Below are 25,371 nucleotides of genomic sequence, written 5' to 3' on the forward strand. Positions count from 1 at the left end.
GGTCCAGTAAGTACATCTTTCAGGTGAAGTAGAAAGTTACTTTTAAGGTTTTAATGAGAGAGAGGGCTAGAAAGGGAATTGAGAGTCAAGTTAATGGGTTTGAATTCCTGCCTTGAGTAAAAGGAGTTACTGAAGATTTGTAGGTGGTGATCATTATGAAAATTTCAACATGGAAACATAGCTTTATTTTAGGTTCAAATCTGTACATGATACAAGAAACAGAACATTGCCTATGAATCTATTTGGTGATATTAACCTTGTACCATCAATTATTTATACTCACAAAAACGTTGGAAAGTATCATCATCACTGACTTTGTAGATGAAGACACTGAAGTTTGAAGGTGTCAACAAGCTTATTCCATACTACTCTGGTAGCAAATGTCAAAAGCCAACTCATCAACCCAGTTCTGTATGGTATTTATAAGCTTTGCCCCTTTCCTTATCACCACACAATCACTACAAAACTGGATGATGAACCACAGCTGATAGCAAGAATTATACTTAGAAACTTAAATGCTCTCCTACTAACAACATTTTTAAAGAGAATATACAACATTTAAGTTTAAGAGAACATTAAAATCTTGGTTGAATTACTTGTAAATTAGATGAGTATAATTCTATCAGTTGATGAATATGTTCTTTGGTAACTTCATTTTTTTTGATCCTTATTTTTAACTTAAAAGCATCAAGGTATAGAAAACAGTAAAATGAAATAGAACAGAATAAAAATAATCAATGCTTATTACATATTTTATACCCAACATCACAAATTTGCAAGGTCATTTAAAAATTAATTCTATGTCATTGAGAAACTTCAAATCACAGACTGTAGAGAGACTGACTTTGAAACCTTTCTCTCCTGAAACTTTTAAACTAAGTGTTTAGCTCAAATTCTAAAATTAAAAAAAAAAAACAACAAAACACTAAAATGTTGATTCAGCCCTCTAGGGACAATGATTTCCTTTAGTCTTTATTGCAATCCTAAGCACTTATAATTTTTAAGTATAACTCTTTTTTGAATGATACTGAAGATATCATTTCAGATATGCAATCAAGTAATTTTATTGTGTGACATCACTTATATCAAGTGAATTTTCTTCTGGAACTGAGCAGACATAAATAACTATGACTGTCAATGAGCTCATTGAACAAGCATGACTTAAAGTAATGAAGTAATCCTTGATTGTAGTATTGATTATAAACAAAAATGTGTAATAGATGTTTGCATGTGGGATTTATTTCAGACTATTTGTACCTTCTCAAGTATATAGAGCTTTGGCTTCTGCCTGAACCCTTTTAAGATCCCTAATTCATACAAGCTCTATATTATTTACTGTTTCAGGTTATAAATTTCCATTTGAGAAGTCAAGAGTTTAGATGCTAAATTTCCGCGTATCTTCTCCTATATTTAATTACTTCATGGTGCATATCTCCCTTTAGGCTCAAAGCGAGGCTAATCTGTTATTTTAAATATAAGCCTAAGGTTTTGAAATCTATTTAAAGTAAGAACAAACATAGTTGACCTCTGAAGAATACACACAGGATGCAAAAATTAACTATTTTGTATTTTTAACCTCGCTTCTTCAAATCAAAACTGAGCACCCTCCGGAAATTCACATCATTGACATATATTTTTATCATGATGTTTATACCAGCTACATGAATAGACAGTAGAAAAGATCTTGCAGGAATCTCAAATTTAATCAAACATTTATTAAATATTTTTACTTTAAAATTATACTTTGCAGGAAATATATTTTTAGTGAAGGTAACAATTATAGGTAACATTTGTCACTTAATGTGCACCAGGCACTCTTCTAAGCACTTTAACCCTTAAGAGACATATGTCTTGGTTGTCATCCAAAGGGTTATTGTACCCTTTTACAGTTAAGGGAACTGAGGCACAGAGAGGTTCTATAGCTCGCAAATGATCATACAGCTTGCAACAGCAAAGTTAGAATATGTATCAGGTTCTGGCTCCAACATTGGTGCCTTCAACTCATGTATTTTCAACTACTATACTGTAATTTTGGATGAATTGATGACCCAACAGGAATAATGTGTGCTCACAGCTAAATCTAAAATAATAGTAAAATTTCCAGATGATCTAAAGTAGAATAGGGGTTCAAATTCTTATTGTCAGTAACTAACTAGATATTTTATGCATAAAATAAATAAAATTTATTTTATTTATATTTTGCCCTTTCTCTCCTGAACTTTGGTTTGTGCTTTTGAAAAATTAGGAAAATAATGCCTACTTGAATGGGTTGTTGTTATTAGGAGGTTGGTGGTTGAGTGAATGGTTGGGTAGGGTGGATGGATGAATATGGATAGAGCCCAATATAGTGCTCGTTTGCCATGCTCACAGTAGAAATTATTTAGGATTTATCTTGCATTATTAGTCTTTGCATTACTCTTAGTATATAAGATAAACCTGCCTCTGAAACTGGTGGTTACCATAGAAAGAGAACGAATCACCTGGGCACCAAATTTAGTTCTTTCACTGACTTTGACATTTGGATAATTCAACCATTCTGGGTTCCAAGATTCCCTTTCATCTCTAGCATCCACTGATATATCAATACACTCTGTTGCCTCCTGTTTTTGTCCTGCAAAATTTACATGATGGTCAATCTCCACCCCCCTGCTTTGATGGTATTAAGAGGTGGAACCTTTGGGAAGTAATTAGGATTAGATGAAGCCATAGGATAGATCCCCCTCCCCCATGAACAGGGTCATGAGGAGCTCTCTCCTTTTCTCTGCTCTCTACCACATGAGGATATCATGAGAAGTAGGCAGACTGCAGCCAAGAACCTGGCCACTCCAGTGCCCTAGACTCCAACTTTAGGTGTCAGAGACTGTAAGAAATAAATTTCTGTTTATTATAAGTGACCCTGTCTCTGAAACTTTGCTGTAGCAACCCAAATGTACTATGACAATCACCAATATGAGTGTTACTTTTTCCTTTCCAACCTCTAAAGAGTCTGATCCTGAGAAGATACCAGTCCTGCTTCCTGACCTTATATGGACACCTTACATGGTTTGAATCCTCTTTGAAAGGTACAACAAGTCAGGTAAGCGTGGCCATTCTCTGGCTCATAGAACCAAAGAAACTAACTTGGAGGAGGAAAGAAAATTATTGTAAGTGGTAATCCAAGGATGACTATGTAAAGAGAGAATATAACAAGACCTTGATGAGGTTAAGAGTTAACACAGAGACTAAGGACAAGTCCAACAGACAGAGACTCTGGATTATGGTGCTGGGAAACAGCATCAGGAAACAGAAGAAATTAGTGTAAGAGCCCCAGATGGTTCCATAAAATCTAGAGGCTTTAGATATGCTTCCCAGACAATGTCAAAGGTACATGCGTACACTAGCTGATAAAAAAAACATTCTGAGAGGATACGAAGTCTTGCATTCATTTCAACCAGTGCTTCTCAGATTAAATTTTTCTCAAGTTAAAATGCATATTGTTAAATGTGTAGATTTTGGACTTTGTTAAATGTGTGGACTTTGCTGATAAGATCTCCTAGGAGACTGTTGTTGCAAGTCATGGGACCACACTTGAATGGCAAGTCTCCCCAAGTCTTTCCTCTGATAATGACTTTTCTTCTATCAGAAGTAAGCTGGCTTCACTGGCAGAATCTCCTGCCATTGTTCCATTTCTTAAACCCATATTCCCTACCACCATCGCCCGAAGAAGGCTTAATACATCCAGCAGCAGACACACCTATCCTTCCACTACCAATTCTGGAGCTGGGACATTCAATATCTGCTTCTTTCAGGATGCCTGGCCATCCAGTGAGCTGGGAAGTGGTAATAAGGGAAGCCAGAATACATGGGAGTGGAGGCAGGCAAATAAGAAAAGGTGCAACTGTGAGTCAAGGTCCATCTCCATTATTCCTAAGATGGAACCTCATGAAACACAGGTATAAGTGATGCATAGGTCTACAAGAGTGCGAGGCTATGCTATGGATTGGATGTTTATTTTGCCTAAAAATTCCCATGTTGAAACCCAATCCCCACTGTCATGGTATTAACAGTGGGAGCCTTTGATAGAAGGATCATGCAGGCAGGGCCCTCAGAACAAGATTCAAGCCCTTATAAAAGTGACTTGGATGGGCCTCCCCGGTGGCTCAGCGGGTTGAGCGCAGCACTGTGAAGCTGTTTGCAGCCTCCACAGTGCAGGTTCAATTCCCAGCTGGCCAGGGAGATTCCCACATGGTGTGGCAGACCTCTCCTGTTGTCACTGCTGCTCCCCTCAGCAGTGTATTTCGGTCGTCTGCCTGTTCTGCTCCTTGCTCTGTCTCTGGTGAATCCTCTCACCCTCCTGTGCATCTGGCCTGTACCCCAGCTCTTGTATAAAAATAAAATAAAAAATAAACATAAAATAAATATTTTTTTTTTAAAAAGTGACTTGGAGGGCCTCTCTGGTGGCACAAGGGGTTAAGACACAACCTGTGAAGCTACTGGAAGCTACTGCAGCATGAGTTCAATCCCTGGCCAGGGAGCTACCCACATGGCGCAGCAGACCTCTCCTGAATCACCCACTGTTCCCCTCAGCAGTGTATTTCAGTCAGTCTGCCTGTTCTATTCCCCTGTTCTGTCTGCCTGTTCTGTCTCAGGTGAATCCTCTCACCCCCACCGCCCCCCCCACCACCACACACACACACACACCTCTGGCCTGTAGCCCAGTTCTTGTATGCATAACAAATCTTTTTTTAAAAAGTGACTTGGAAGAGAAATCTTTCCTTACCCCATGTGAGGGGCCTTTTATGAAGCAGGAAGCAGAGTCTCCAGATACTGAGTCTACTAGTGCTTTGATTTGGGATTTCTCAGTCCCCCCAAAATTGTGAAAACTGAATGTTTGTTGTTTATAAGCAACTCAGTTTATGGTATTTCTGTTACAACATTCCAAAGGAACTGAAACACACAGGCTTTAAACAAAGGGGTAAATGCAACTTGCCATGACTTGATCTAATCATCACCTAAATCATTGTTTTCCTAGGACAATATATTCTAAATTCCAACAACCAGGTAAAAAATAGTATCAGAATATAATTAATTCAGAAATTCGGGTGTACTTAAACATAACTAGAATCAAGAAATCATAACACCTAATTATACTACTGGATGTTTATTTCTGAATGCAAAATAAGTACACTACCAAAATCTGTCTCAAATATGAGTTAAAGTAATATTCTGGGTTTAGTAACCATGAGGATTGTAAGTTTAGATGGTTTGCTTCCTCCTTGATAAATTTTAATATTTTAGGTGAGCTTCAATATATTTTTTTTTTATTGAAAAGCTTGACTGCTTCCAACTCTTAAGTTTTGGATGAGTCTAATTTACCAGTGATTTTAATCAACATTTCATTATTTAATATTTTAAACTAAATGTTTAATTTACATGGAACTAAATCTTTCACCTCTATTAAATACTATTGTCAAAATTGATATTTCTATGTATATCCTGCTTCCAGATGGAGTTCACCAAATCTAATGGTAAATATTGTGAGCTGAAAAGTTTGTTTTTTTTATTGCTGCTACAATTTTCTTGAGAAGGTTCTTTACTTTGGATATATTCTTCCTAAAATAGCATTTATTTTAAGCTCTAAAAAGTCTCTCTAACAAAACTCCTCCAGAATTTAAATGCATTGTACACATTGAATATGCTGAAATAAGAAATTGCTAAAAAAAAAAAAAGCTCAGTATCTTCTATTTTTAATAACATGTCAAAACTTTTTAGATAAAAATGTATGAATGTAAAGACAATGCCCAAATATTTAGAATGACAAGGTGATCTAATCATAAGTAAAAGAAAAGTAAACTTCAGACAATATCCCATGTCCCTAGTCATACCATATACCCCATATACCATATACGATAGAAGTCAATTTTTCCTATATCCCTGTCCTATAGTTTCCAGAACATTCATTCGAAAACATAAAATATTTTAAATATCCCCATCATCAAAATAGGAAACAAAAATAAATCATGTTCTCTTCCTTTTGGGTCCTTATTTAACAATGGCTATGAACTTGTGATGCTCATGATCTTGCTATGACTTATAAAATCCCATTACTTTCAAATGTCCAAGCCACACACCATTTCCAATCTGTTCAAGGGAGAAAACTTAATGAAGTAAGATTGAATGTAAGTGTTCTGCTTGTCCCGTGAAAAGCGAAAATTACCTAACCTCTGAAAATGTTTCTCTGAGCAGAAGAGAAAGAAATACAAATATTTAGGCATAGAATGGCCCTATCTGTAGAAACAGTACCAGCCAGTCAACATTCAGAGCTGACAGTGGAGAAATGCCCCTTGAACTTAAAATATTCAATTTATAACTAAGAGTTAATTTTCCTGCTATGATTTCTAGGTTCACAGATGCCACTCAGAAGCAATTACAAAAGCAATTAATACAACGGTTTTAAATATTCTGAAGAAAAAGATATTTATTTATTTTTTTTATTAAATAATAAATTTTATTTTTATATTCCCCCATACAACTGCACATGCCCCATTCTGACCCCAATCCCTCCCCTCCCGGCCCCCACCCCCCAAAAAGTGTCTCTGGTTCGTAGTTTTTTGTTGATTTTGATTTTCACTTTCTTATAGTTATTCATTTTCCTGATCCCTTATTTAAGTTTTCTAGATTCCTGCTATGAGTGAGACCATCCGGTATTTTTCTTAGAAAAAGATATTTAAATGAAATTCCTTGGGGTCCATGTCAATACCTTTGTAAAGGTCCTCGTTTTTTTTTTATCTTGCATCCAAGTTGCCTTGCAAAATAAAGTCCTGACATCTGAGACCAGTCCTATGGCTTCTAGGATCTCAGGGACTTCATTTCAGAAGACCAAAAATTTTGAACTGGAGGATTTTCAGATTTTGACCAATTCTCCCTTAATCATAGTTTTAACACATTGTCACAAAAAGTCTACACCCAGTCATCTTTTCAACTGCTCAACATGCATTTACTCAAAAGTTCAAGTAAATGTCCTGCCATATTCAAATAAACTGCTAAGATAAACAGTTCAACCTGAAACATGCTCTTGTGTGGTTTACTGCTCCACAATTGCAAATAAATTAAAATATCGACAGGAAAAAAAAAGAGAAATACCAGATAAATTAAAGAATTTAAAGTTTCCAGAACAAGAAAGGCGTCATAAGGAATAAACAGCTAAGTGGAAAATCTAATTGTAAAATTTCCGAGTGAATTGTTTAGTAGTTGCTTTAGGGAAAGAAGAGTTAATGCCTTGTCAACTTGAAACCATAGAAGCTCTTCTGAAAATATCACGATTCAAATATCAGTTAATGCTCAAAGGCTAAATAAGACAGTGCCTAGAGTACTACACGTTTTCTGTCAAAGACGCTGTATTTATAGATGAAATTGGCCTTGCTACAAAAAGAAAATTGCATTTTTAAAAGTTAATGAGAAACTTTTTCATGGACTTGAACAGCATGCATTGTATTTTAATAGCATAATACTTACATGACTGTTTCTGTGGCATTTACTTACTTAAATAATATTATCTAAAATTAATCAAATTATTTTACAACAAATTAAAATATTAAATGCCATTTTACCCATACAATTATTTCATAATTACTTAAATTTTATATTTTCTTGAAAGTAATAAGTAATTAGCTAGTTATCTCTTTAATTCTTAGATTAAGTTGTTTTTACTGATGGAATTAACAACTGCTTCCATCCCTAAGGAGTCCCCAAATAATTGAAATATCAGAGAAAAAAGGTGGCTTAATTTTAAGTATTTTAAAATAATTTCAATTGAGAGAAAATTTCAAGAATATAATTTTCTCTAAAGAATTAGTTGACAGCAAGTTTTCAACATGATATTCCATGATGATGGATAATTTTGTATATCCTACAAAAAGGACATTTCTTATATAACCATCAAGATCAGAAAATTTATATTAACATTATTGCAGTCCACAAATCCTATTGAAGGTTCACCAGGTGCCCCAAAAATGTCCTTACTAGCCAAAGATTCCAATTCAGGATCTTATTTTATGTACATTTCTCATCTCTTTTGCCTCCTTCACTCTAGAACCATAATTTAGCCTTTTTTAATTTTATGACCTTGAAACTTTTGAAGGTTGTAGGCTGGGTATTTTTAGAACATTCCTTAAATTGTGCTTTCTTCATATTGCCTTGTAATACCATATTTCATATCAGATATTTCATATCAGCAGAATTGGCAAATAAGTGATATGTAGTCTTCTTATGGCTAATTAATGATAGATTTTTTTAAATGATAAAAGTTGCCCTGTCATTTGCCTGGGCGGTGTTTCTGCATTTTAAAGTTGCAAAGATGTAATCTGATAAATAGATGATAAATAGCTAGATAGATGTATATATGTGGGTGTATATATAGCTATATCCGACAGTGACTATTCCCCATCTGCCTTAAAATATTGATAAAATTATCTGGCACATTAATGAAATGAAGCACAAGAGTTGATACAAATTATTGAATAGAAGCCGTGTGGAAGGAATGATAATAAGGAAAAGTGGTTCTCCTACAGCCATCTTCAAGCAGGAAAAAATCCATTTTGGGCTCTCAGGTGTCCCAAACAACATTTAGGGCGCCATATTTCCATTTACTTAAATAATAGCTTTTAGAAACATTGCAAATCCCCTAGTTTGTATTTCCTACACAACGTTTCTCAATAAAAGGCAGAAGCTATGTTAAAAACCATGATGGATCTCAGCCCTACCCTCTTCTTTCTCACTTCCGCCATCCCAAAGTTGTCTAGAGATTTCTCTAAACAGTAAGGGTAATGGAGATCCTGGCTCTGATTGAAAACATATTGAGACCTGATGGACTATGAGGACACAGAGCATGGGTGACACTGCAGAGAAAGCCTACAGCGAGCACTTGTTTCCCTGGGGAGGCATCAACACTTCTGCCCGGGCCAGTCATCACACTTCAACCCATCCCTTCACGGGCTGCTCTGCCTGGAAGAGTCAAGCCGCCATATGGCATATTAAAGATCTCTCCTAATAAATCTAGCTAAGCAGCCCATTCCATCAAGCTGCTTTTTTTATATATGTGTATAATACAGTTTATTGGTTGTTGCCAACATCTGGGCCAGGGACTGAGGACAGTATGTATCCCACACTGAGGATGCTGGTTCCCTATTATCTGCATCATTGACTTTGAATGTTAGGAAGTGTATTTTCCTGCTGATGCATAGCTGTCTTTATGGGATCCTGTGGAAATAAAATGTACAATGAGATGTGGTGCTGACAAAAAGGGAGAGGGGTGTTTAACCTCCTTTTATAGTATTTTTATGCATGAGGACACTGTTAGGAAAATAACTATGTAGTTAGTGAAGCTGGAGTTCAAGATTAGGAAATAAAGACAGTCTCTAAAATGGTTGTCAAAATATTATCTGTTCAGCTCACTGGTACAAGGTTTGCCTCTACGGTTATCCGATTACATTGGTCATGTGGTATATTTGAATATGGCTTCAGAAAATATAAGTATTTGTCTGAAATGCTTCCTCAAATCACTTCAACTCACTCTTAGCTGGAAAAGACAAAGGAATCAGGGTTAATAATAGACTTTACACAGCGTTGAATAAAATCTACTGAGTCTTTCATAAGATGGCATTTTGTCACCAAAAGATTGGGCATGGACAAAGCTGTTGCTATACTGAAAAGCTTTCATCTGAGACACATCATTTTCCACGATGTTTCTACAATTATGGAGACAGAAGATTGCCAAAGATTGCTGATGGCATTATGTAGCTTTTGCTAGGTAGCTTGTTGTCTCGGGGCGACATACTTAGAGAAGTAACTAGGGTATTCACTTTACTGGTCTTTCTTTTCAACTCCATGGTCTTTTTTCTTTTTTTACATCCTATTGCCTTAATGTTAAATGAAGTCACAAGGATAACAATTGAGATGTACCATTTTTCTAAGTTTTTCTGTAGATTCTCTCCTCTCACATTATGAGCTAGTCAACACTGGCCTTATTTTAGATTTAGATATTTAATGCTCCATGCTTTCATTTCTACACCCCAAATCACACATCTGGTCTCTGACACGTTATGACGATCAGAATGGTATGGATCGTATATGCCCTATATTAAATTCCAAAGCTCTTCAGAAACCACACATCCTGGAATAATGTCCTTGAAAAATCCTGTAACGATGTCTTCAGGGCAATCTATATATATATATATATATATATATATATATATATATATATATATATTCTGAGATAACAGAGCCTGTGAGAATGGACTGCACTGTTTAAAGTTTTGAATTTGGAGCATTGGTAAGATGTCTTTCCAATTCTATAAAAGAAAGAGCAGGAAGAGAGAGATGAGATCATCAGAGGCGATATAAAAACTATGGAAGATGAACATGAATTTGGGGAGGAATTTCCTCTATTTAACATTTAAAGCCATCTGCCACTAAATAAGCGTCTACATTGCCAAAAGACAGTACAACCATGTGAACAAGCCAACCATGGCACTGCTGATTTCTCTACCTCCACAGAAGGTTAAATCGCTTTAACCACCAGGTGGCAGAGACTCACCATCTTCGAGGTTATACACTTTTTTTTTTTAGGTGACCACATTCTGCATTGCTTTCAGAGAAGACCTTTACCACTAGAGACACCTCAGGCATTCACTTGTCAAAACAGAATGAGCACTGTTCTGTTTTGCAGTAGCAACATATTTGATTGAGAGGATGAAAACCACAGCTTACTTGTGGGTCAGAACTGATATGACTTAATGACAGCGGTCAAGAACAAACGTGCCTGGCCTCCTTTTTCTTGACTGCAAGTGACCTAGGAAGGCAAAGACTAGAAACTTATCATGTCCTGATCACATGATAATCACATCATTCATGAATCAAGAATTGTTGACTTAGCTTTGGAAATCATTGAGACCCAGGAATCTTCAGAAAGAGTGAAAAGGGATGTATAAAGATAAAAGGGGTGGGAAGGATGGTTGCTGGAAGGAACAGAGAGTAGAGGGACCAAATACATGAGTTATCAGCTAAGGATAGACGGTCTCCACCACTTAAAGCAGTGTGAGCTTGCCTATAGAACTGAAACCACCTTACTTCAGTTTCCTAGTCTGTGAAATGGGATTGTGGTGAGAAATAAATCCATGTGTGTAAACCTTGTCAAACTGGAATGCACTTAGATGTTTACAAAAGCAACCACACAAACAACAGTCTTTTATATTAAGTCGACTGTCTAGTTACCTGTTCTTCCCTGAAGGTATTAATATATTAACTATGTTCTAAGGAGGAGGATTATTAAAAAAAAAAAATCAGTGCTTTCTATCTTTTAATGCGCTTATCTGGGTCCTTATGGAAATCATTGTAGAGATAATACACTGAAATTCAAAAGCACACTGTTTCGGCAAGCATTTGAGCCCCTATTAGAAATAAAAAGTTAAGGGGTGTCGCTGACTCAATCAGACTTTCAACGGCAGCACTACAGTTCCCTAGGATTTTCTAGAGTGGGCAGTTGTTTAAATGAAGTTTTAAACAAAATTGCTGAAAAATGCAACCTTGGAGCATGACTGACAGCAAACAACCTCCCACCAATGATTGTTTATGCTCGTCAGGAGAGTTTCCTCGGCCACTTTATTTCTCCTTATTATGAAACACTGCGGTGCAGCTGCCATCTGTAGAGATATCTGGTAAACATTTCATGAGACAGGCGAAGCTTTTAGAATTCCTTTTGAGCTTTGTTAAATTGAACGTGTGAAAATAAAGTTGTCCAGTGTGAAGGAGAGAAAACATTTTTTAGTCTGGTTGGAAGATGAAATCATGCGGGGTGGAAGGAGCTGGCAACCCTGATTTAGTCACTGCCAAGCACATCAACATTATTCATTCTGATTGATTAAGGAAAACATTCAGTTTATTTTCATGTGAGAGATACAGCTACATCTGGTGAGCTCTTCTATCCCATTTCAATTCAGATGAGATTTTTTATTATTATTTTTCAGAATGAAAATGACTCTACCACAAATATAAAGCAGTGATAAATAACTCAATCGTTTTTTTTTTTTAATCTTGCATGAGCAAAAAAAGAACAAAATGACATGAAGAAAATGAAAGCTATCATGCCCGAGTCTTGCTCATTTTGTAAGGAGGCTACATACAGCATGCTTGATTTTGTCTAACACACTTGTTATTGGGTTAATGATATGCAGGTCTCTATGGCTGATCACACTTTTTTTGGAGAAGCCCTTATGTATGTTTTAAAACTCTGGACTTCTGTAGATAAAGGCTGCTGTTATGACAACAGGAGGCTTTATTTTGAGAGATAAATTCTTTATATTAAAGAATTACCTTTAGATCTTATTTAGTCTATCTCTACACTAGAAAATAACAAGTGGTATTTTGTCCAAAGAACAAAGACACACTTCTATCTTTGAAATTCTGTGAAGTTCCACGTATACCCACATCTGTACAATATGTCTTATAACATGCAGAGTTAGGAGAGACTTTGGGGAAAAGGATAGTTCTAGAAAGGACTTACTTGTTATGTTTCATAGTTGGTAAGGATTTCATGTTTTTTTCATTCCCTATAACATTATGGTTTTCATAACTGACAAAAAAAATCCACTTAAGTTATATTTGGGAAAATCACAGATTTCATCAAGCTAATGCCTTTTGGCATACCATAAAGTGACAGGAAAAACTTTTCCTACAGTTTTTGATAGTCATATGGAAGCACATTTAGAAAGAGGCAACCAAATTTTCCAAATCATATTGGAGAAGCGCTTAAAGTACTTCTTCTTGAGCAGCTAAGGTTGCAAAATCAGAGGTCTAGAATGGTTTCTCTATGCAAATAAAAATTAAATTAAACATTTCCCAAAATACAACATATTTTGAGTCAGAAGGGAAAGATTTGGAGAAGGTAATGTTTTATTCTATCCTTCAAAGGATTTTTCCCTTATGGTTGTATTTAGAGATACACCTAATCCACAAGGAACCTTCATGTGAATCTGGGCAACAGCAACTCTGTGGACACAAGGGTTGAAAGTAGTCTGTGACTTTGTGCTAACTTAAAATTTCACACATTTTTCCAGAATGATGCAATACAATTAGGGCACCAGGACTTAGAGAGTAGGGCAAAGAGTATAGGTTGTTACCCACATTGTTAGCTTTTGGGGGAAAAAAACTTTGTACAGGCTCAAACTAACGTAGGCATATTTTTTTCCATTGTATTGCCATGTGCTATCTTATCCCTATATTCTACTAAGACAACTGGAATGGCAAAAATAACTTCAGATCATTTTTAAAAGGGAAGAGGCCTTCACTGATATTTGTCCATGTTGATTTCTTTAGAAAGAAATTTGCAAAGAGTTAAAGGTTGCCAGTGTTGTATCAGACATACATTTCATAAAACAATCTCAAACCCTGTAATACTATTCACAGTGAAATAGAAGTACAGCTGTCAAAATTCATACACCTGTATCTTCATACACAAACACAACATGCACACAAGAAAAACCACTTTTTGTGATGGAGTTAATATTGACCTAAAAAATATGTCTGCATCGTAATAGATCCCTGCTCTGTTGTTTATAATCAACAAAGTTTTAGAAATTATCAACCTTAGAAAAAGTTTTTGGTAAATCTTCCTTAGTGTTCTGTAAATGTGTTGAATTTTCTATGTGTGAATGAATCCTTTAAATTTTGGCCACATTTTTTTCCAAATCAATTGGACATACTTAATCAAATTATTCAATAGATGAAATCTTCCTTTCATTTATATATTGATACTGCAACTTGGTCTTTAGATGAAAATCCTATTCAGAATTAGATATTGATTACCTGAATTGAATTCAATTAGAGATGGCAAATATTAAAAAATATCATAATTAGAGCCATTTTATTTGACAAGTCTTTCTTTACAAATATTTTTCAAATGAAGATACTCTGAATAGGATCTAAAATATTTATATATTTCAACACAAAATAGGACAGGATCTAAATACATACTTCCCCAAAGAAGACAGACAGGGCCAGCAGGCACATGAAATATATCCATCATCACTTATTAGAGGAAAATGCAAATTAAAGAAAACAGTGAAAAACAAACTTACATTGATAAAAAATGGTTATTACCCAAAGGCAAGCAGTAAGGTTGGAGGGGATGTGGCGAGAGGGGCCCTTGTAAACTGTTAGTGAGAATGTAAATTGGTGCAGCCACCATCAAAAGCAGTATAGAGAGTCCTCAAAAATTTAAATTTAGAATTGCCAAACAATCCAGTTATCCCACTTCTGAGTATTTATCTGAAGAATTCACAAATACTAATTTGCAGAGATATATTCACCCCCATGTTCCTTGCAGCAATGCTTACAGTAGCCTAGTGCTGGAAACAGCATATTGAGAGACAATGATTAAATAAAGTAATTGTAATGTAATATATACACAATGGAATATTATTCAGCTTTAAAACAAAAGAATATTTTGCCATTTGTAACAATATGGATGGACTCATGTTAGGTGAAGAAGACAATCATTTCATTTACATATGTGGTAAAGAAACCAAGTTAGTGAATAAATGAACTAAATATAACAAAGACAAACATTTAGACTAAAATTAGTGTAACCAGAAGGAAGGGAAAAGGAGAATGGTTAAATCTGGTTAACGGAGTTAGTTATATGATAAAAGAATTTTTAATAGTGAACTTAATGTAGTATATACAGATATTGATTTATAATAATGAACACCTGAAATATCATGCTACAGTGCAATATTATTTCAATACAAATTAGATATAAATTAAATTTAAAGCACAGAAGATCATTCTAAATTAAACCTGCCCTCCTATGTTTATAGCAGCGCTATTTATAGTAACCAAGATACAAAAACAACCTAAATGCCCTAGAACAGATGAATGGATGAAGATGTGGTACATATACACAATGAAATATTACTCAGTGGTCAAAAAGATAATTTCATGCCATTTGTGGCAACATGGATGGAACTGGAAGGGATTATTCTAAGTGAAGTGAGCCAAAAGGAGCAAGATAATACCAAATGGTTTACTTATATATGTGATCTAGAGAAACTAAAGATCAGACAAAGACAAATTATTATATAGTACTGGGCTTTGAAAGCAGATCATAGATCTCAGACTCTCAGGAGGGGAATGAGAGGTGGTGAGGGAGGAGAAATGAAGGGTAAAAGTAGATAACAGGGGATGAGGAGAGCACAGTGGAATGTGGTGGACTGTGGGCACATTGGTGGTGGGGAAACTATGATGACCACACCTGAGTGGAGAAATCCAATACTGTGAAGAAATAAACATGGATGTTTAAAATAAATAAAAGAATACTATATAAAAATTTAAAAATAAATAAAACACAGACTATAGACTTTATTTAATATAATTTTCTCTCACCTTATTGGAGACCTTATTACCTATAGAGAAACATTTTCTCAATTAAATGCATTTTACAGAAAAAAAGTCAAATAAAAGATGCTATTACAAATTTATTAAAAGATGCAACTTTAGAAAAGATTTCCATTAATTAATCAAAAATTACTAAATACATATATTCTTCAGAAAATTACCATTGACCTAGTATTAGATATGGATATGGAATAAGGTATGTGAATAATAATATGTATTTATCTATTTTCATAAGATAATCATCAGAAAAGAGTTTTAAAATATAATATGCATGATTAAATGTTTTCACTTTAAAATCTTTTTGGAAATGTTTTTCAAATTGAACTACTTTCTAGGACCACTGATATAATAAAACCAATTTATATGTTAATATGCAAATATTTCAAATTTTTCAACTTTATTTTTAGCCCTCTCCCTGAAGAAATGTCTTACAGTATATTTTAAATTTTATTTTCCCAATGAAGAATAGACATATTTTAAATGAGAGATGAAAAGTAACCTGCTCTTTCTCTCCAAAATCCGTTTTCAATAACTGCCCTAAAACATTATCCCAATGGTCTGTGGCAGACACTGAATGTCAGGCACATTTCCAGAGATTGTAGGAATTCATGGAGCAAGTGAAGGAGGATGAAGGTGGGACCAGGACACACAAGTTAATTGCTAATTGCTCTAATTGGTTGCCATCTGTCAGCTGTTATCATTTTTCAGCTACCAATATTGATGTTATGTTATTTCAGATTGATATTTAATGAATCCATGAAGTGTTTCCATATGTGCCTTTGTCCCTAAAGAGTGATGATGATGTTGGCTCAATCTACCTCATTTATAACTTGGATTTTCCATGCTCTGTAATAGAATTACTTGAGCAGTTTGGAAGCATCCGTTGTTTTAGAAAACAAAACTGGTTCAATAGAAATGACTTTGGTAGATGTGGATTTTTAGGAGGTCAAAATAATTTACTATCGCTTTATGAAGAAGGTCAGAATAACACAGAAGTCTAAGTTGATTTTTTAAAACATCAGTGCCAATCACTTGGGGGGAAGTACTATTAGTCATAAATCTATAAGTATTTATTTTGATAAAAAGAAATCAAGTGATACAAAACAGAATACAATTGGTATAGATATTGTTCATTGACAAAGTAAAAATTGAGTATCTTTTCCGCAAGGAATTTTTTTTTTTCACAATGAATACTTCTACCTGTGTGAAAACCTCTGGAAATTGTTAAGAAAGAGATTCAACTTATATGCAAGAAGATATCTTTAATGTGTAAGCCTATTCACATTTAAAAAATCAAAATATAATTTAAAAACTTACATTTAAAATAAGCTCTTCAAATCAATATTATCTAATTTAGAGCAAGAATGCACTTAATTTTTTAAAGGTAATACTTAATTCTCACTATGAATTTCTATTGAGTCCTCATTAAAAAAAAGTATGTATGTGAATAAAAAAAATCATGAAATTAATAGGCAAGCAAGATATAAATATACCAGATTCTTCTTATAATTAATGTTTGTAAAAATTAATAGGATACACTGGTTCCTGGCCAGACATATCACAACCTTGGAAGCATTACTGATCATACTGAAAGCACGACACTATAGAGCCATCAGAGGAGGTCATGGAACAAGATGTTGTCCCAAAGCTGTGAAGAAAGGCAAACAGAGTAAGTCACGTCCTACCTGGAGCAGCGCTATGACCAGAAGTAGCAACCAGGAGTACTTAAAATATAATTTGCTAATTACTGGGGACTGAGCAGGGACTAGTTTGAAAGATTAAAATTGTTGGGGGCTCTTAGAGAGGTACCCATATTTCTCTGACTTTACCTCCTTGAGCCCTACCAGATTCTCAGTGTGAAGCTTATAGAAAAATCCCCTTCATTTTCTCTCAAGCATCTATCAGAGGTAGGAGGAAAGCATCCATTCTGAAGAGCATCAGCTTTCTCCTTAAAAAAGGCTTCCTCTAGGGGAAACTATCTTACCTAAGCCAAACCCACTTGGGTTTTTCTAATCTTAATTGACAATAGGACCCCAGTCCTTTGTGGGTTTTCTGACTCATTTGAGGGTGGGGGTGAAATCTGAGAAGCTCTAGTGAAGGTCACAGCCCAAGGACACAGGTTCCTAGGAGACAAGGAACTAATGAAGGGGTGACAAAAACCTATCCTTTTCCCCACACCTTACCATCACATCCACAGGACTCAACAGGGGCTCAGAGCTGAAGGAACTGTAGGCTTCAAACCCTATTTAAGAATGAATCTTTAGGGAAAGTCACAGACAGCAGGAGAGATAAAAATAAGATTAGAGAAAATTTTATCAACTGACACCACAGTTAGAGGAGAGGAGACAAATCCTACTCCTAGCCAGATACCACAAAACTACATGTAAAGGGGCCTCCCTGGTGGTGCAAGGTGTTAAGCACTGCACTATGAAGCATTCCACAGCCTCTGCAGCACGAGTTCAATCCCTGGCCAGGGAGTTACCCACTTGGCATGGCAGACCTATCCTGTCTCGCCTGCTGCTCCCCTCAGCAGTGCATTTCAATAGATCTGCCTGTTCTGTTCCCCACTCTCTCTGGTGAATCCTCTCACCCCCTGCAACTCTGGCCTACACCCCAACTCCTGTATGCATAAATAAATCATAAAAAAAAGAATAAACATAAGATGATAAATGATTTTTTTTGAAAAAATGAAAAAAATTTCAACATTACATTTTAATACAAGACTTAGGCAACGAGACAAGAAAAGGTATACCGATTGGTAAGGAATAAATAAAACTGCCTTTTTCCCAGATTGCCTGATTTTCTATATAGAAAATGCCAAAGAATCAACAATAATAACTAAGCTACTCTAAATGATAAGTGGCAGCAGCAAGGTTCCAGGATACAAAGTTAATATATAAAAATCAATTGCTTTCCAATTTAGCTGAATGAACAACTGGAAGCTGAAATTAAAAACACAACCAAATTTTCATTAGCAACAAAGATGAAATACATATCAATCCAACAAAATATATGCAAAATCTATATGAGGAAAACTGCAAAACTGATTAAGCCAAAGAAGAGCTGATTAAAGTGGCTTGATCTTACATATTCATGGAAATTCTATGTATTTTGTGCTCAATTTTTCTATAAACCTAAAAGTGCTCAAAAATAGTCTATTAAAATGTGAAAAAAAAACTATGAACAACAATGTTTTCAAAGGACAGAAAAGCACTGAAAGGAAATATACCCAAATATGTTGCCAAAAATAGTATAACTATTTTTACTTTTATTCTATAGACTTTTCAAATGAAAATATGTTCCTTTTATAAGAGAAAAATCTTTTTTAAAACTTTGAGTCAAATGAATTCAGAAACTTTTAGTGGTACAGCAGTTCTATTTTTTGATATACCACCCCAAAACTGTTTTATGATGTAAAATGCAATCAATATTAATTATATCCTTGTAAAATTTTGTCATCTGAGTTTTAACCCTATGTTAAAATAATCTGAAATTTAATAACATAAGCCTTAAATAATCTTGTCATATACCTGAAGAGGTAGGATCCTATATATCTGAATCATATACCATTCTGTAAACCTATGTACCTTAATTTTAAAAAAAAAATACATTTTAAAAAAACATGTGAAAGGCTACTTTGCCCATAAACTTTAAAAAACTTAAGATAAATCTTAAAACCATGAAGTACCATTTCTCAGTATCAGATTCAGAATAGAAAATTTCAAATGACTAAGTCAGTCAACAAGACTATTTGAACTGCCCTTTAGTAATCATGGAAATAGAAAACAATTCCTATGGAGGAGAAGTTGGTAACCTCTAGCAATATCACAGATGAATTTTTCCTTTGATCCAGCAATCCCATTTCTAGGAATCTATCTCATATGTACATTCTATAAACACAAAATGACACAGCAACAAGACTATTCATTGCTGCACTGTCTGTTATGTTTTGAAAATTGGAAACCTGTCAAATGTTGATCAATAAGGACCAGCTGAAATAAATTTTAGAAAATCAAAATAATGGAGTTATGACCAAAAATGTGGGGTTTTATATATTTTTATATATATATATAAAGGCAGAACATCTTTCTCTGCTGATATGAAATTATTTTCAGGGTATGTTGTAAGTACAGAACAAAGGAAATTACATGTTACAATTAGTGAAAAGACAGAAAGAGAAAACACCCACACAATATGCATGAAATTGTTAATAACCACCACCACATTAAAAGATAATCCAGAAATTTTTAAAAAATGGTTACATACAGCTCTTATTTGAAGGAGCAGCATTGTAGAGGTGACAGATAAAGGTGAGACTTTTGATATGCCTTTTCATTTAGCTCTGTTTGGAAACTATGTCAGTGTTTTATATGTTAAAACTTAAAAATGAAATAAGATTGAACCAAAAAAAGGCTTAAAATTGAAACAAAGATCATCAAACCTCACTGTGTAACAGAAATTGAGAGCCAGCTCATTGAAAGACAATTTCAACAACTTGTCCACCCATAGTAGGATATATTCTAAGTTAATAAAGAACTAAAAGGAAATCTTAAGCTCCATTCAACAATTGTTATAGACTACTGCTTTTCTGGTTTTAAACTACTTTTGTGTTTTCATTCAAAATTATAATAAACTTCTTGTATAAATATGTTAATATTCTCTGTTATGTTAATATACTTATGTTAATGCTATGTTAATATTCTTTGTTTTATGTTAATATACTTTGTCAAAATGTATTATTTCTATTGTTAGATAAATAAATCTGTAGTAGGTTATAGCAAGTTTAGTATTAAGACCAGAAAGAAAAACATCCTGAAGTTGAGTGACTATGTTAAAACTGAAATATCAGTATGACTTCTGTTTTCCTCTGAGAAGACCTTGTAGTCATAATTCCCCCATGACACTAGCTTAGGACGGCGGAATAACTGACTTGAGGTCATAAGTAGGACAAGAAAGATGGGAGAGTTTGACTTAACCTTTGTGATGCTACTTCCAGTCAAGCCCTGCACACTTTCTCAGGAATGGCTGAGCCTCCAGCCCCTCAGTCCCGAATCTGGGATGGATCAGACCCCTCCACTGGTGGGGAATATAATCACTCCACTCCACCCCTCTCTTCCCTGTCAACTGTGCAGAAGTTCTAGGAACAAATGGTTCTTTAACAGTCATCTGCCCACAAATGCAGAGAGGCTTATGGAGCAAATATAATAAATCATTTTATGGGGGGGCAGGGGGTGAGTGGTACAATGTCATACTTCAGTCAACCTCTCAAGAGAGGTGGGAACTCAGATTAGTCACTGACCCTCTAGAAGTTGCCATTGGTTTATTCACATGTAAAATAAAGAGGTCCATTTTTAAATTTATTTAAAAAAATTTTTATTAATTTTTTTCTTTTTTTAAAGATATATTTATACAAGCACTGGGGTACAGGCCAGAGGCGCGGTAGGGTGAGAGGATTCACCAGAGACAGAGTGGGGAGCAGAACAGGCAGATGACCGAAATACACTGCCAAGGGGAACAGCAGGTGAGGCGGGAGAGGACTGCCATGCCATATGGGTATCTCCCTGGCTGGCTAGGAATCGAACCAGCCATGCAGAGAGTGCGGACAGCTTCACAGTGCTGCACTCAACCCCTGCACCACCAGAGAGGCCCTAATATTTTTTTTCCTTACAACAGTGTTCTCCAGCCACCATTATCACCTGTGAAACATCACTGCCTTCCTTGTGTTCATCCCTCTTCTGGTTTGCCCCCCTCCCACCCCCTTCTTTTATTCTATGCCTCAGTTCTATGGTCAGCTCACTAGTTTAAATGTTCTTGACCTTTTGTTTGGTTCTCTATACATCATACTGGAAAGCTTCTGCACAGCAAGAGAGACAATAATCAAAGCAAAGAGATAGCCTACTGAATAGGCGGAAACATTTGCACACCCTGTGACAGATAAGTGACTGATATCAAATATCTACGAAGAACTTACACAACACAACAAAAACAACCCCAGTCAAAAAAATAGGCAAAAGAACTAAAAAGACACTTCTCCAAAGAAGAAAGGTACATGGCCAAGGGGCATATGAGAAATGTTCAACAAACTTCCTTTCAATAAAAGAGCAACGGTAATAGCAGAAAGTCTGTTACCTTGTACCCTAAGCTCTATGACTAGGAAAGGCACCACTTTCTAGTCCCCAAAAATGATACGCTTTACAAGGGAGGAAATAACATTTTCTTTGCATAAAAACATGCACTTTCTTCCCTTTTAAATAACAGAAGAGCTGGCTGTCAAATCACAAAAGCAATGTAAAAACAATTTCTCTATGTCAATTAGATTCTGACAGTCTTTTTTTCCTTCCTGCTTCAGTGTCTAGATAAGAACAATAAGGAAGTGTCTCTCTCCCACACTTGCAGCAAATAACTATTTTGAAGGTGTAAAATGGAGACAAGAGCAGGGCCGCCCGGTGCAGATTGTATATGTCACCCTGCCTCCTTTTCCCAACAGTTGAGTTGCTGTTTGGTTTTGCTTGAACAGTTTGTCTGTTGTCCCTTTTGGCCACCTTAAAGGAGCCATGGTCTACACTAGAACAACGCAACCCAGTCTCCCAGAGAATTAGATTTTCTTTTAATAATTACATCCTAATAAAAAGAAAAGAGGAATAACCACCGTGCAAAAATAACTTGAACGTGAGAAAATAATTGCAAGCCAGCAAAATCTTTCTCTCAGAGAAGACAGACTAGTTGTCACGCAATTACATTCTGCGGCAGAAAACATGTTCTACTGTCAAGAAAAATTGACCATCCTTTCCTACATCTTGAAAAGTACTTGATTTTTAAAAGATTGGTTTGGTGTACTAATCAATTAACTCATCCTTTCAATTGCCCATTCCTACAGTCAATGACACAATTATCTTGTCACTGCTCCAGTCTTTCTCAAATTTCCTGATGATGCTCATTAATCTACTTGTGACAGCTATCATTTTGAGTGTGAAAGGGCAGTAGGTGTCCTGGTTTAGAAAACAGAAATAGCAAAGATAATGAATTACATGCAGAAAGGAATAATTCAGAGCAGGCTTGTTCAGAGCTCAATATCCTCCATCACAAGGACACAAACCCAAACTGAAAGACACACATACAAGTTACATGCCTCTGGAAAGGTACCTGGCTCCTGCAGGCACTGTGCTTGCTCATATAGAATTAAGGAGCCTTAGGTATATGATAGAGATAAATGAATCTCCAGTACAGATCCTATTCATTCACTTTTTGATGTAGTATAAAAGACGTTGTATCAGCTTGCTCCCACCTATGTGCAGAGAATCAGCACACACTGTATTGTAATTATTTTCCCAACAGCCAGCTTACACCTATGTTGTACAAGGAAATTTTTACACAACAATTAATATGCATGGTGGAGCCCAAAGCCAAATAAATCTGCACGACGAAGAGGAAAGAGCTCCATGAACACTTACTTTTCATAATTATTGAGCCTTCACTGCTATCATTCTGCTCTATTCAAATGGTTCCCCCTGTTAGTTGCACAATATATTTTACAAGTCAGCAGTCGTAGCAAGATTTGTAGTGTGTGTTTGGAGAGACCAATAATCGAGTGCACTTTAACCAACAATAGAAAAAGTCTGGAAGAAACTTCCCTAGGAGAATCGGTAGTTTCTCATTTATTTCTCACAGAGGCAAGAGGATGACAGCAAAATGAGAACTGCAGTATCGCTCCTTCTTTCAAAGAATCTCTAAGCTGGGTCAGTATCTGCTGCAGAAAATGCTTATGTCTAATGTCCACATCCTTCTGATTAGTTATCCTCAAACGTCAAAGATAGAAATCAAAGGGGGAAGCCATAGGATAATTGCTTTTATTTCATCTCATTTCAGAGAGGAAATGCATGACAGATAATATAATGCATATGCATTAAAAAAGGATCCTTCAATTCTGATCAAATATGGATCTGGGTGAAATTAAGCAAGAGCAAACCCTCTGCTGTTCACAAAGCTATCTATAAAGCATGAGAGGGTTCAGTGGAAGGGGTGCAAATTCATCTTTAAAATATCATGCCTCTGTAGGCTGAAACTGGACCACAGAGAGCACCTTTCTTTTATTCTCAGCATAAATCAGCATTTTCTGGCTGCTTTCGGCAGACAATCTGAGAATTGAATTCGATGCTAAAGGCCAAGTGTTTAAACTGCCCCAACATGCATTTATTTCACTGGGATGTAGATACTGACACAATGGAAGCTACTATCTCTAGATTCAAGTGAAAAATAAAAAGGAAGGAGGTGGTCCTGAAACTCTTTTGGTGGGTCAACGTGAGTCACGGCTTGCATAGACGTCCTAACCACTTTAGGCTTGGTGATTGAACAAGGAGCTACCTGGCCTCACTCTTCAGTGTTCACATCCATCCCGACACCTTTTGGGGAGAAGGTAAAAATAAAGGTGCCACCTTTATGGCGGTTTCATTCGATTTCTGAATGTTTTACTAAGATGCAGGGTAACTCAGGCATGACCTGAGTACTAACAGACCCCAGATCTATGTATTGTAGAAACTTCTTAAAACCCCAGGCTGTTGTTATGTTTCAAAACGCTAAGTCACAGTTACAACAGCCAGTACCGGGACTCTCCAAAGTTTCACAGCCCATCAGAAACATATGTTCCTGTTGTTCATTGTTTTTGTTTTTTTTTTTCCCCTTCCTCACCCAGGTATCTGATGGTGATTTGAACAGAAACAGATAATTTTTCTTCTGAGGAGGAAAGATTAGGAAAAGGGTATCTAGGTGAATAAATGCAAAAGCGGCCAACAATCAACAGAGCAGGGCATTTGAAACAAAATGGCAAGTTGTTCCTGGTGCTGTTCAAGGTTTTTGTTTTTTTGTTTTTTGTAGCCATCATATTATATATATTTTTTATTTTTTTACATCATTGTTCATTTTTTAAAAGATTTTATTTATTTATACAAGCACTAGGGTACAAGCTAGAGGCGTGGGAGGGTGAGAGAATTCAACAGAGACAGAGCAGGGAGCAGAACAGGCAGAAGGACTGAAGTACATTGCTGAGGGGAGCAGCGGGCGAGACAGGAGAGGTCTGCCCTGCCATGTGGGAATCTCCCTGGCCAGCTGGAAATCGAACTGGCACTGCAGAGACTGTGGACAACTTCTCAGCGCTGCGCTCAACCTGGTGAGCCACCGGGGAGGCCCCATCATTGTTCATTTTTAAACAATATTTGCCTCCCCTCACCCTCAGGTGTAGTCCCCATAGAATTTCCTTGACCAATGCACCCGTGCACCATCACCTCAGTCCCCTGTGCTCCTCCCTCCCTCCGATCCCTCTCCCTCCTCCTCCCCTGCAGTATATCTGTGATTTATAATTGTCTGCTTTGCTTTGTTGTGTTTTGTACTTTTTTGTTTTGGCACTGATGTCCCAATACACAACAGTGGTAGAGAACATACAGCATTAACCATAGCGATTTTGAGAGAGCTCAGAAAGATGGTACAAACATGGGTCATTTTCAGTAACTTAACTCTCCAAAGCTCAAGATCATAGATATCTCAACTCTTGAAAGACACAGCAAGGCATCACACAGCATTAGAATGGCTACATGCTTTTTAAAAATTATTTATCTGTAGTTGATCATTTAAAAATGATTTTCCGTGGCTTTTACAATAAAAGTGAAAGAACACAAAGCTGAGTTTGGGTCCTGACTTTGCCTTTAATTAGCTGTGTGATGGGGAGATACAGGATGACAAAGGAGATAGATTAGATAATACTAAAGTTCTTTCTTCTCAATTTGTCCCTCAAATGTTTACAGTGTTCTCATCAAAACTATTGGTGTTTCACAGATGTTTCTGCAGCCATGGATCTAATGGTCTGTTTGGACATGGCATCTGCCAAAATTGACAAAAAGAGACAAAAAAGAAAGTGCTCAGCTTTCCTGTTCTGGTGTTTTCACATATGTA

Source organism: Talpa europaea (genome assembly GCF_964194135.1).
Source record: "Talpa europaea genome assembly, chromosome: 6".
Taxonomy (NCBI): domain Eukaryota; kingdom Metazoa; phylum Chordata; class Mammalia; order Eulipotyphla; family Talpidae; genus Talpa; species Talpa europaea.